This window comes from Uloborus diversus, chromosome 1, assembly GCF_026930045.1.
Source record: "Uloborus diversus isolate 005 chromosome 1, Udiv.v.3.1, whole genome shotgun sequence".
Classification (NCBI taxonomy): domain Eukaryota; kingdom Metazoa; phylum Arthropoda; class Arachnida; order Araneae; family Uloboridae; genus Uloborus; species Uloborus diversus.
The window spans coordinates 138,449,766-138,464,064 of record NC_072731.1 but is presented as its reverse complement, the minus strand read 5'-3'; the positions used below and the strand labels follow the sequence as shown (position 1 = coordinate 138,464,064).

The 14,299-nt window shown below is 32.7% G+C and overlaps 1 protein-coding gene across 1 annotated transcript in view; it reads right to left on the bottom strand.

The window, feature by feature from the left end:
* The window catches only part of LOC129232402 (uncharacterized), a gene marked incomplete in the record, with an annotated part of 141,006 nt that extends 127,707 nt beyond the window's left edge, over positions 1-13,299 (bottom strand). Inside the window, 1 exon segment of the mRNA XM_054866550.1 lies at positions 13,166-13,299.
* Between the last annotated feature and the right edge of the window lie 1,000 nt (positions 13,300-14,299).

Genomic DNA, 14,299 nt, shown 5'->3' with positions numbered 1-14,299 from the left:
GTATATGACTGTGCATCTGTGATACACGAAAAGAGCGTCCCCTCATTTTGTGGCGCCAGTTGTGGTTGCCCCGCTCGCCCCCCCCCCTCCTCGGACGGCCCTGTTAATGATTATGATGCAGAATTTATAAATTACTCGAGAAAACTCAATGATCTCACCATTAAATTCCTACATTGGTTGATATCTGGCCCGACATTTTAAATTTCTCCATGGGAAGGCAGCACGTGCAGTAATGAATGCCAGATGGGATAAGAGACATTCTACGCTGGAAGTCGAGAGAGAGAGCTGTGGTCTGAGCCGTACTCTGAACTTAGTTATGATTTGTAATTTCAAAAAGCTGTACATACTGTAGTACAAATAACATGAATATAAAAATATCGGTTCATGGCACCCCAGGGAAAACCTCAATACATTTTGTAAGGAAAAAGAAGAAAATGCATCATACACAAACGCATAATTACAGTATATTTCAACATAAATCATTGGGGTTATTTATCCCTTCCCCCTATCCCACAAAATGAAGGACCTGATTGATATAATGCACTATTCTATGCTTAGTTTTTTGGAGATATGTCCATTCAATAATGTACATGTTTCATTTCTATCTTCTATCATACAGTAAAACCTCTTTCATGCGAACTAATTACAACTGGGCGGGGTTAGGACTATCACAGGCACTGGGGCTTTGGACGCTGCGGCACTCTGGTGTGCCGCAAAGAGGGGTAAGAGGTGCCACAAAGTGTCCATATTTTTAATATGTATGCATGCTAGAAATAGACTAAGGTACCGGGAAAAAGTTTTAATTCTGTAAAAGGTGCCGCGAGAGGAAAAAGTTTGGAAACCACTGTAAATCAAATCGTTCGGATTACTGAACATTAAAGTTGTTCAAAAATACATGTAAAAAAAAAAGTTTCTCATAGATAACAGGACACCCCTCAATATTTTCAGGCTTGTAGATAGTAATATACTGGAAGAATTTTAGCTTCTTATTTCAACTGAAAAAGAGTGCTCAACCGCCTCCCCCAAACTTCAAAAGTATGGGGAGACGGGTTAAAAAATACATTGAACTGAAAAAACAATGCTACATATTATAATATACACGAGTAATATGCATATACATTTCAACAAAGTAATTATTTACAAAAAAAAAATACAGCTGGGGGGAAATTGTACGCTTCTAAATTTGTGACATTTTCTATGCTACTGCTAATGTTAAAGTAAGGGGTCATTGAGCATCCTCTTAAAATTTGAGTTAAGAAGCTAAAACTTTTACAGCATAATGCTATTAGTAAGTGTAAAAAAATAGGGGGTGTCCTGGACTCGAACTGAAAAAATTATTTTGAACCACCCTACTGAACATACTATGCTTTTCACAGGTGTTGTACACAACAGCTTGAACGTGGCTAAAATAGATCATAAGAGTAACAGAACAGAAAGAGATACTTTTCACTTTAATATATTGTTTATTTAATCAATAGTAAACATAGAATGTAAACAGTAGTACAGTAGAAAAAAAAATTAAATTGAATCAATAAACATACAGTACAGTACTGTACTACTGTGAAAAATGTGCCAATTAGTCTATGTTTTAAAATTAAAAGATGATCGTTCTCTTCTGACTAAGTCTCGAATTTGTGTATACGTGCATTTCAACTTGATGGCATTCGGATGAATGGACGCTCGAATTAAAGGGGTACGAATCAAGAGGTTCTGCTGTATTTAGATTTCATATGACCTTGACATGCCTTTAAAAATAAGTTCGATAAAATTGTAGGTTTATTCTCACATAGTGGTCTATATATATATAGAATTCGTATTAAAACCACGGCTGCGAAGTCGGAAGGAAAACAGACATCTTGGAGCATTCCGACTCCGACTCCTTTCCCCCAAAATCAGTTTGACTACGACTCTGCAAGCATTGGCAGAGTTGCGGGCTTTGAGGGAAAATGACCGACTCCGACTATTGAATTTTCAAATCCCGACTCTGAAACCACAGCCCTAATTAAAACATACTGCTCTACCTATACAAATTTCAATTAACAATGCATTTTATTCAATCAATTGTTCATAGAGACTGTTGTAACCCCACTTAAACTCGATTGGTTAATTATTCCTTGGTTATGTCTCTCTAGTTTTTCTAAGTTTATTTATTTTATTGTATGCGTTATTTCACTGATAAAAACAATTTGAAATCATAGAAAGGCTATCGACAAAAATATAAGACAGAACTATAAAAGAATTGCGTGGATTCCAATTGAAAATGTTTCAAATGTTTCTCATTGCAAGTAACAGCTCGTTTAATAGGAAAAAAAATCAGAATTGAAGCAGTAAAATGTAACTTTGAAATATAACAACAAATCTGACAATCAAGAAGTTTTTTCCATTAACAAATGACGCCATGAATGGTTTTAAACTGATAGTAAAAACATGACAAAAAGGTCGAATTTGGAATGACGAAATCGTGTGTCATTTGTCAATGTTTATCCACGTTAAAGATTTTGTGGCGACAAGCAACTATTGAACTACTTCAGTCACCCTTTTGATTTCGATACATGTATCTGTAATAATTAATTCTGCAATAACAGAAAATGCTGCAATCTATTTTTTTTTTAAATTTTAACAGCAAACAAGAAAGATTTCAAAGTTCTTCCAGTTTTCTTCCTTAAATTAATGTCAATAACAAAAAGTGATTAAATTATGTACTTTCATATTTTAATTTAAAAAAAAATGTTTAAAAAACGAAACCCGACTGCAGAAAAAAAAAACCGTAAGATACAAGGTAGGTACTATTTGATTTCATCGTCTTATTGAGTAAAACAAGTCATTTGATACGTCAGATATTCCTATTTATTTAGTTCTATTAAAGTCCTGTTACTTTCACATTAATAACATTATAATTCACTTCAAATGCCGTAAATTTGCGCTGTTAACTACAGTTAATTTTTATCATTAATTAACTATGTCCTAATTAAAAAAAACTCTAAATTTTGCAGGAGATGGATATAAAAACATTAAACACATAGATTTAGGTCGGTTTCAAAATTTGCAGGAAACTTTTAGGAATTGCAACTTTAAAAACACCTATTTCGGCAATAGTTGTTAATGGTTGGGTGATGAAAGGAATAGGGCTTTTTGTAGTTGCCCCGAATCGTTTTTTAAGAGCTAAATATCGACCACCCTCCCCCCGATTTTTCGAAATTGAAGTTCTAAAAACGCAGACTAACTTCGATGATGTTAAGGGCAGGGCGGTTCTGGGGCTTTCCCCAAAAACTATTTCGAAATTGAAGTTCTAAAAAGCAAAATTTTAAAGAGATATTCAGTGATACTAGGTGGAGGAATTTAAACAGTCTGCTGCACTTTAAATTTTTAGAAATTGTGGTTTTTTCATTTTTAGATTTCATACACAAGCAATCGGGCCTGTGTCCGAAATTTTTTCGCAGTTGAAGTCGTAAAAACGCGACTGTGGACGGTATTTGTAACGTTACGGGATCAGCCATTTCAAAACTGAAGCTCCAGAAAAGCAATCTTGAATGTTTTTCAATGCTATTAGGAGAAAATGCGTTTAATGATTGTCCCCTGGAAATTTTTTTGACATTGAAGACCTGAAAATGAGATTTGAGACGCTCTTTTAGGGTTTTGGTGGTTGGGGGGGGGGGGGCGGCTTGCGAAGTGTAGCATTTTGGAGACTTTTTTTTTTAGATGGACTGGGGGGGGGGAGAAATGGGGCAGGGAGATGAAAGAAATAAGTGTTAGGCGTAATGCCTGATTAATAATCAGCTACTTTTGAAATGTTTTATTTTAAGGGTCTTTTCAAAAGCAATGCAGGTTTTTCCCTAACATTAGGCGATCTTTGGAAAAGAAGAGTTCGAGAATCCTCCCCTGACAGATAAAGCTCAATTTCAGATTATCTTTTGAGAATGGAGACGTTTAGAGGTAAGCGGTTTGGGATCTCTTCCGAAAAGTTTCAAAATTGAAATCTTAAAAGCACAGTTTTAGACCATTTTTAGTAGTAACGATGATGGTTCGGTTCGAGGAACCAGAATCCCTCCTCCAGTAATATTTTGAAACTGATGTCCGAAAAACGCCTAAGTAAATGTGTTTTAGAACATAAGTTCTTAATATTACTCTAACCAAACTAAAACTTATTTTAAATTTCTTGCAGGGGCCGAGAGCTAAGGAGAGAAATCTTTTGAAGACCCTTCTTTTCAGATTGACTAGGAAAAAAAAGGGGGCGGGGGGTAATAGCGAAAGAAAGAGAAGGGAACTTAATTTGCTAAGCAATAATATGCATCTGTTAAACATTTTTAATTTAAAGTTTTCTTTTTGAATGTATTGAGATTTTCCCCCTCCAATTATTTGCTTTTCTTTTTTAAGAAATAACTTCGCGTTCCCAAGACATGTTCTTTTCTTGAGTAAGAGGTACGAATCCTCTGACCCCTCCTGAACACCATTGAATGGTGCCCTCTAACACCAGGGTTCCTAAACTTTAACGATTCGCGGCACCCTTTGAAGAATTAGCGTTTCTTCACGGCATCATAGTCTAGTTTTATTACTTAGCGGTACCCTTCACCTGTTCCTGCGGCACCCAGTTCGGAAATCCCTGATCTAAAGTATTATAATTATTATTATCCCTTCACTATTATTATCATTTTATTTTATTTATTTATTTATTTATTTTTTGCAGCTAAAAATTCGGAAATTATTTGTGAGCAAACTAAAACGAAGTAATAACTACCTTTATTTAATTTCTTTTCAGATTTTGGAGGAGACCCGGACCCCCTCAGCCTCTTTTAAGTTTGCAAATATTAAAATCATATAAGAATTTACTATCAAAAGTAAAAATATTCAGTGATTTTTTTTAAATGACTTACATGAATCACGAAAAAGCATTAAAGCCTCGAAAAGTAAGTTTTCTAGAAAGTTATCACTTAGCATGTGATATGATAAGATTGCTGCTGATATAAGCTAAGGGCTCTCAATGGAAGTTTACGATTGCAGAACTGTTAATAAATATTTAACATAAGCTGCTTGTTTAAGTCAAAGCTCGGAGTTCAAATATCACTTACATGATATTGATTTACCATTTAAAAAATTGCAAGTTGTGTGATATTTGCCAATTTCTTCAATACTTTTGATCCCGATTGAGAAACTGCTTTCGTTTCTTTCTTTCTTTTTGTTTTTTAAACTTCTTCTGGCATTTTTACCAGGAGTGCAACTCCCTAAGGGCAATGACACATCCCCCCTCAATGTCATGAAGACACCCCCCCCCCAAAGCCATGAGAAAAATGCCACTAAATAATTTTTTTTAAAAAAACACCAAATGCTCTCCCTCCAAAAAATTTCAATGGCGCAGTCTGCGCTATAACGCCTCCTACGTGGGCACCCATGTTTTTTTTTTTTAGCGGCACGACATCGATGACGATGTTTTCGTAACATCGATGAGCTTTTATAACATCGATGTTTTAAGTTAGGTTGTTTTTTCGATGTCGATGTTTTATTATTTGAACCAAAAATATGAACTCTTGAAAAACGTAAATATGTTTAAAGTTATGATAAACGTCTCATTATCAATTAGTTATTGAAGCATCCATCACATTTGAAAGAGTTTTATACTCTTAGTTATCTACAGAGGTAGACTTATATTTCTGAAAAATTAACAGCGGTTTTCGAACACATCGTTAACAAGAATATTTGTAACTAAAGGTTTTCTCGCATATAACCATGAGTTTATATTATAGTTTTCCGGTAAAATATATATGAATCTATTTTATAGTCCCTCGCTCTCAATAAGTAGTTGATTTAAAAAATTATATTTCCACTTAAAATATGTACTGTACTGTCACTAGTATTTATTTCAAATCGATATAAGTACTAATGATTTTTGAACATATTTTGTGCTTTAAATAGAACTTATACAAATCCTCCATGTAATTCTGTTGGTAGTATACTACAATAATTACTTGTTGTGATATTTCCTTTTCTATTCTTTTCTTTTTATGTGTGTGTGTGTGAGTGCGTTATCTGTTTTGGAAAATATTACAAATTTCTCTAACTGAGAGTCTTATTAATTATTAAATAACTTAAAATTTGGTGTTTGTACTATTTAGTGAAAAAAATCAGAAGATGTTACGACCAGTGATGTTCCCATCAATTTTTCTGAGGTTATACTCCCAGTAATCCACTAAGCACAATATGTGTATGCCGATCATATGCATAATATGTCTCAATATGAAAATTTTTGAAGCTGGAGGGTATTCGCAATCTGTCTAAAAAAATGTTTGGGAGTATACGGCGTATATAGAGTACCCTATGTTAACAACACTGGTTACGACATAATTCCAATTAATTTATATTGATGTTTCAGGTTTGTATTTTAAATACGTATCTAAGTTATTTCTTATTTTGTATTACTTAATTTTAAATGATTATATGTTTTAAATGAAATGACGCATCTCTACTTCTTACCAACGCTAATAAATTATGAGTGAATACATATTTTTGAAAATTGATAGTAAATACATTTATGTTGTTGAGGGTATTACGTACATTTTTTAATTCTCATTTTAAAAAGACATCATGTAATGACATTAACTAAACATTATTTCGACCACAAATAGAAATTTAAAAACTTCTTATTGCTTCCCTAATGAAATAATGTTACTATTACAATACATTAAAAATTAAATGCCACATTGTAAGTAAAAATTAATAGCTTTTTGAAACTAACTTCTTTACTTTTTGTAACAAACTTTACTTTGTGTAATTAACTTCTTTGCAATTCTTCATCTTTCATTAATAAATGCTCATAAATGTTAAAAAATGTTTTCAGAGGTAGTATTTTTCTTTGAATTGATTTTCGCGTGGAAATAAGCGAAAGCTAGCCGAAACGTGCGAAGCATTCACGCTCGAAATAAGGAATTCAAAAACGCGATTTTTAAAGAAATATTTTGAATTATAGAAATAATCATATTAATTGTTAAAATGATATCATCATTTAAAATTGTTAAAATGATAACTTTCTTTTGAAGCTTGATGAAGTATTGAGGAAGTTATGGCGTACTCACAAAACTACTTTTGAGAAAAAAACATATATGATACTGCGAGTTACCATGTTAAAATTAACTTTTTTTTCTGATTTCAATGCAACAACACAACTGTGGTTTAGAATCCCGCCCCCAATGAATTAAGATTATACGTATATTCATTAAAACTTGGATCAGAATTCAGTAAAAGAAAATTAGTCATTCAAAAATTTTATTTTATGGCCTACAGGAAGATCGATCCCATGAACCTTCACGTTATTAATAGGACTGTTTTATTAATCTAACTAATGAACCTACATCTCGGGATGTAGTACACGAAAGCAATGCTTTAAAGCAACAAAATAAATTGAAATCGATGCCTCTATTTTGTTAAACCATCTTAAAATGTTATACTGCGATTTAACATGATAAAATTAATGTCTTGTTGCTTGATTTTAGCAATTACAAAACGGTAGCTAAGTATCCTGCAATGAGTTTAAATCCTATATTCATAGAAATTAGAACCAAAACTCTGCTGAAGAAAATAAATCATTGAAACGATATTTTTCGGCATATGAGGCAGTGAGAAGCAAAAGGATGTAAGTAACAAAATTAAAAATTTGGAGATAACCAGTACAAATGATAGGAGAACCTCTCCTCTACTTTGGGGCAAGAAATAGTACTAATAACCGTAGGAGGTGCTGCTGTACAGCATTATTTAGAAAACGTTTGTAATGAAAGTCTACCTAGGATCTGAACTTAAAACGCGATTTACTCCCGAAACTTTAAATAGTCCACGTTCATAACTTTCCTTCTCACTGCCTCATATGCGAGTTTGAATGAAATGTGATTTTGAACTTACGACCTACAAATTATTAGCACGACGATCAAATTAGCTGAGCCAATGAGTCTTCATTTCGGGATGTTATGCATTGAAAATTGAAACTTGGAATTGAATAACTTTCGAATTTCAAAAATTAGTTCTAGTGGACACGTTTGATAAAAAGGAAAAACCAATATGATGGATCTAGTCCACTACCTGCGAACTGAAAACTAAATTAAAGTACAACAAGCGAAGCAGAGGCAGTCAAAAAAAAAAAAGTGGAGGGAGAGAGAGAGAAATTAAGATATAAAATTGAGTAAACTTAGGCTGCTGTGAAATATCTCACTCCCATTTATAGTATAAGTCAGCCAGTCGAGAATAAATGATAATATAATTTGCAAAATAAAAGCATAAGCTTTCGAGAAGTAGGCCACTTTTATGACAACTTTCACTCCACTTGAATTCATCTACACATAAATTACCATTAAAACGAAAGATGATCCCGGATTCAAATTTCGTAAATTTCTGTGAGATAAAATCCTGGTTGTTGAATATCAATGATGCAGACAGCGCGAAAATCGTAGGTTTGAATTTAATTCTAAACGAGCACAAGATTGTGAACAAATAAAATTTCTCTATTGTTCCCCATACTACTCATATATTAATTAAACACTGAAAGGTTTGTACATCGGATGCTTCGATTAATCGGCGGTAATCGGCCATAATCGACCGACCAGTTAGCCGGTTATTTATGTTCCCGGAAGAAAAAAAATACTTTAATTAAAATTACTTTCGTATGCCGAAAACAAGACACTAAGCCGAATAAGCTCATAAACAAAATAAATGTAATATTCTGCAACAAAAGGTGTAACTAATAATAAAAATGATGCAGAATTTAAAAAAATGTTAAATCATTAATTTTTTCAAATGCTTATTGAACTAATGCATGTTTTTAATAAAAAGTGGGAGGTTATGAGATGTAATGTGCATTTCTGTGCAGTGTACTGTCTCTCCCCCCTCCCCCCAGCAAACGTTTGAGGGAATACTCTGATTCATTTTTCCTTCCTTTTTCCTTTGTTATTCAGTAACTTTTCACTACTTACGGATACAATGTCATCATATGAAACAGTGAGAAGCAAAAGGATGTAAGCAGACATTTTCAAGTTTTGAGTAATTCGCATGTAAAGATTACGTCCTAGGTAGGCTTTCATTGATTTTTTCTTTTCTAAATCACGCTGTACAGCAACACCTACCAGGGTACTAGTACTATCTCTTGCCCCAAGACAGAGAAGGGGTTCACCTACCGTTTGTACTGGCTATGTCCAAATTTTTAATTTTGCCAGTTGCATCCCTTTGTTTCTCACTATTTCATATGTTTTATAATTTTCTTTTTAAACCACTGCATCTTTCATTCCAAAAATTTTTGAGCAAAATATGTTTAATGTTCTGAATATTATGAGCCAAGGCTAATTTCAAAATTTGATTTTTCAATTTGGTTTACGGAATTTGAAGGAAATTTTGAACATTATTTTGAGGAAAAATTATTAAAATGAGGAAAAATAAATAGTCTCTTACAGAAGTAAACAAACTATTAGCTCACTCTAAAAATTTGAAATTTTTGTTTGAAAAAAAGTTAACGGAGAAATTGTAGAATTAAAAATCATTATCACTATAATGCGACCGATTGATCGGCACCGGCCGATCATTTTTTACCGATAAATCGGTAAACGTCAATCGGCCAATTTGCTTATCGATGCAGGTACATACTGCAATGTTCTTCAACGTTTTCCATGATTTTCCGAATTTTTAAGATTGCGATGCTGCGATCAAATGTTTCACGATTTTGAAAGCTCAAATTAGAAATTTAATAACAAGATTTAACTTCCAAATTAAATTTTCAACTTCGTAAAAATTTTTTGCCTTGACCATCGGCATTCGTGAGGAAAATTTGACACTACTTTACGTATAATTGGAAAATCCAGTCATGTCATGATATTTTCGATATGCTAATCATGTTAAATCAAAAAAAAAAAAAAAAAAAATGCAGCAAAAATTTAAACAAATAAAAAAAATTCTAAAAAAATCAATAAAAAAAATAATAAATTTCCGATAAAATTAAATTGTTAACTTTCTGTCCTTCGGAACTAAGAAGAATTTATTTAATTACAATTTCAAACTGAATATGTAGTACTACTAGAAGTGGGCAATGTCGTTCTTTTTAATGATCTGTTCATCAGAGGATTGTTCACTCTTTTGATCCGTTCATTTAACTCGTTCATTCGAACAACTTTGTTCATTTAAAAAAGTTGCAGGTAATCTCTCTGCACGACATATTCACGTACATTCGATATGTTTCATTAGATCAGCAACATTCTTTGAAGGAAAAATAACTAAATTTATCTAAAAGTAAGAAAATATGCCAATGAAAAATGAATCGAAAAACTTTATTCAAGTTTAGATGCATTAAGCAATTACAGTTCATTTCATAAGATATTTCTCAGTTGCCGAATGGTAAGATATGTTTTCCCTTCCAAAAACCGCAGGTTCCATTTCAGCATGTCAAAAAATTAAGTTTTTAAATTTTTCCAGCTACAGCACTAGAGTGGTCCGAAAAAAATTAAACTCTGCAGAGCACTTTGCCTTAGTGCGGAAATATTTGTGACTCCCTAACAGTAATTGCTGTGCAAGATTTCGTGACTCTGAGTTAATGTTTTCTGCTCTGGCAAAGAGACTTTAATTTTTGAAATTTTTAGAAAAACATCAAAAAAAGAGAAAATTTACAAAATATTTTAAATTCCGCTTTAAGCCGTTAGGGAACTTTAAGCCTTAGTGCGGTAATTTTTTAACTTCTTAACACAAACTACTAAGAAAATTTCAAGTCTGCGAGTTAATTTTTTCTGCTCTCACAAAAGGTCTGAATTTTGGAATTTATATAAAATTCCTTAAATACGAGTGACACGTTACAAAGAAACTACCTACCTAATACACTGCAATACTTAGAATTTAAAGAAAAATGATGAATAAAAAGCAAAAAAGTTCGAAATGTATATATTGTACTGCAACTGAATTTTTTTTTTTTTTTTTTTGAGATTATAAAATCAGTTAAAAATTTGAAGATGAATGTATTTCTTTTTCATCACAATTTTTTATCACAAGTGCATCAATACAATGTTCCAAACTGCTCACCGTTCAAAAGAACGGTCGTTCATTTTTTAAGTGAACGAACGGGTCCGTTCATTTTAAGGATTCGTTCTTTTTGACCTGTTCGTTCATGAACGACACATCTCTAAGTACTACACATATAAAAGCTGCGTATCCTTACAAAAAGAAATGTAATAGTGAAAGTCTTTGAAATTTAATACTTTCATGAATAATTAAGAAATTTTATAACCTCATTTCATAACATCAATGAAAATATCCCAAATTAAAATTATAATGACACAAAAATGCATAACGATACATTGATTTTTAAAAATTACACATTGCAACACAGTAAATAGTCTCTAATGGTGCAATGTAGTAAAAAAAATGGTAACTCAACGTTAACAAACAAAACATAAAAACAGGGGTGTCTACGAGGGGTAGGGATCCATGGTGTAGACTGAGCAACTGAAATATTTAGTGGGGGGATTAATATAAGAGAGCTTTTGATCTCATTTGGGGGGAGGGTAATGGCTTTGGTTATAAGGGGTGCAACGTAGCATTTGAGGGATGCACCCATCGTCTTTAGGGGGTGGGGGGAGGGATGGGTACCCTTGATAAAAATATAATAAAAATAAATCGCATAACTAGGAAACTTTTTCTAATTAAAATACAAACTTTTATGATCACTATAAAAATATCCTACAAGAATATACACATCAATCTTTTAAATTTGATTCATAGCAGTGTTTACGTTATAGAGTCTCAGTGAATGCAGCGGGAAAAATCATCCAATTTTGTAACATGCTACAGTGCTGTAGGTAGAAAAAAGTATTTGGAGTGGGGGGGGGCTTTGGGGGACTGGGAGGGGGGAAGAAAAGTAGTTTGAAACAAATTGAAATATTTTTACAATAAAAAAATAAAAATTTTCTGCGGAACGGTGTCCTCTCGTGTCTTCTCCTCCACACTATAACACTGAGTTTATATAAAAAAATAAATAAGTGCTGACACAATATTACACAAGTTTATCGTGCTAAAGACGGAAAATAGATTTGAGGGCGAAAATCTTTTATTTGTGATCAAAGACATTTTCTAAATTATGCAATGCACATTAAAGACGTAAATAATATTAATTGAAAAATAGCATCAGGTTAAATGTACATCAAAAGTCACATCACATACAACAAGAAAACATAAAAAATTAAAAAGTACTTTAAGGGGACAAGGGACCTTATACATTCGGAAAATCAACCAAATTTTACAAAAATTGTTTTTGCGCCAAAAAAATAGAGCTTAGTACCAGCTTTGATAATCCATTTTCATTTTTGCGATATTATGATTTTTACGCATTTTATTTACATTTTTAAAAAAGGGGGGCGTGGTATTTAAAGGGATAAAAGTATCAGCTGATTTTTGTTTACACGTTTTTAATCATCATTTTTGGCTCGAAATGCTCCCACCGCATTATTTTTCACTGTATCGCTTCAAAAATTTTTGAGCACATTAACAGTCTTATACTTCATAAAACTGGGCATTACTTTACCCAAATACAAAAATTTACTATTTATCCGCTGTTAGCAAAGTAGCATACGTATTAAAAAAACGTAAAATTCTATTCATAATTTGCTTTTTTTTTTTTTCTAGTTTATATACGCACATAGATTGAATTCAATGCCCATTTATGTTCATACGGATAATTTACATCTGGAAAAAAAATATTGTTGGTTTTCGTTTACATGAATTGCGCCTGGAGTGTTTTCAATTCTGCCCATGTTGCGTTCCATATGCCTCACAAAACACCTTTTTTAACCCTAAAATTTTTAAATTAACATTTAAAATGTCTAATATTGATATGAAAATATTATTTTTGGTCTATTACTTCAAATACATGGTGTAAAATTATAAAACTGAAAAGTAAAATTCAAAAGTCCCTTGTTCCCTTTTAAACAACCAAAATCTAGTTTCATTGAAATAAGATTATTTTTCCGATCGACAAAATAAATAAAGTAATTATTTTAAATCTCAATAAGTCAATTCTCACAAATTCCAATTTCTACAGAAATAAATCAAAATAAAACGGACCAATAAAAAAAACAGTCATAATTCTCCTTTAGCAGCTCAAGATTTACATCAAAATAACTTGACACAGATTTTAAGATATCAGGAAAAATCTACTTACGGATAATGATCATCAAGCTCTTTAACAAAACGGACAGAAGGCCGACATTGTGTAAAATAAATTGTTGTGGAACACACACACACGAAATGAGCACTTCTGCATTGGAGGAAAACAAGCTGTTTGCCGGTTTCCTTGTTCCAAACATATGACGTTTTCTACAACATATTAGCCAAGGTTTCTATCATCGCCAAGTGTCAGACTTTATCGCCAAATGTCGCTTTTTCTTTTCGGTTTACTTGGAAGTAGTAGTTTGACGAACAGAAGGCGGAAAACTTACTTATAATGAAGGCAATGTTCACACGTTTGATAGAAAAAGCTGGTATTGTGTGTGTGTGTGTGTGTGTGAACAATTAACGCGTCGTGAATGCTAGGTTTTCTTGCATCCTGACTTCTACATAGTTAAAACTGTGTTTCATTTTTGGTTTTTCAAGAGAGAGTTATTAGTTTTTTTTTTTTGAAACATTAGCAACAAGATAATTGCTTCCACAACGATACGTAATAAGAGTGGAAAGATAAAAAAAATAGATAAAAATGTCTTGCTTTCTCGTTCAGAGCGTAAGTTATCTTTCATACATGGACTTTTAACTTTCGAGGAAGGTTATTACTCACTTGTGTCTCAATATTATCTTAATCATTTTATCATGGACGACTTGCATCTTTCTGAAAGATTTATATACTTATATGTATATAGTGCTAAAGATTCAAAAAAATATTTGGGGGGACTCACCTACTCACCAAAAGAAAAGGGAGTTTTAAAAAAATTTACATTACATTTACACAATTTTTTACGAGGACGGTGCGCCCCTCCCCTCACTTTCCTCCCCAACTTCAGCACTGCTTATATGCAGTGGGATATCGGGGAAGCAGCTAGAAAAGTCTCCTGTTCGGGAGGGGGGGGGGTCATAACAGTTTTTAAAGTTTGTATGTACATTAGGGCTGGGCGATATACCGATAAACCGTCGTATATCGATATATATCTACTACCGCGATAACGATATTTAGATTTCTATCCGTCGATATATCGTTTGAAAAGAAAATACGGGACTTAATTACGGAGAAATTAAAATACTGACTTAAAAATGCATAATCTTTCATAGCTGTGTGTGATGGGTGAGTGTTTGAAAATTCAAGATA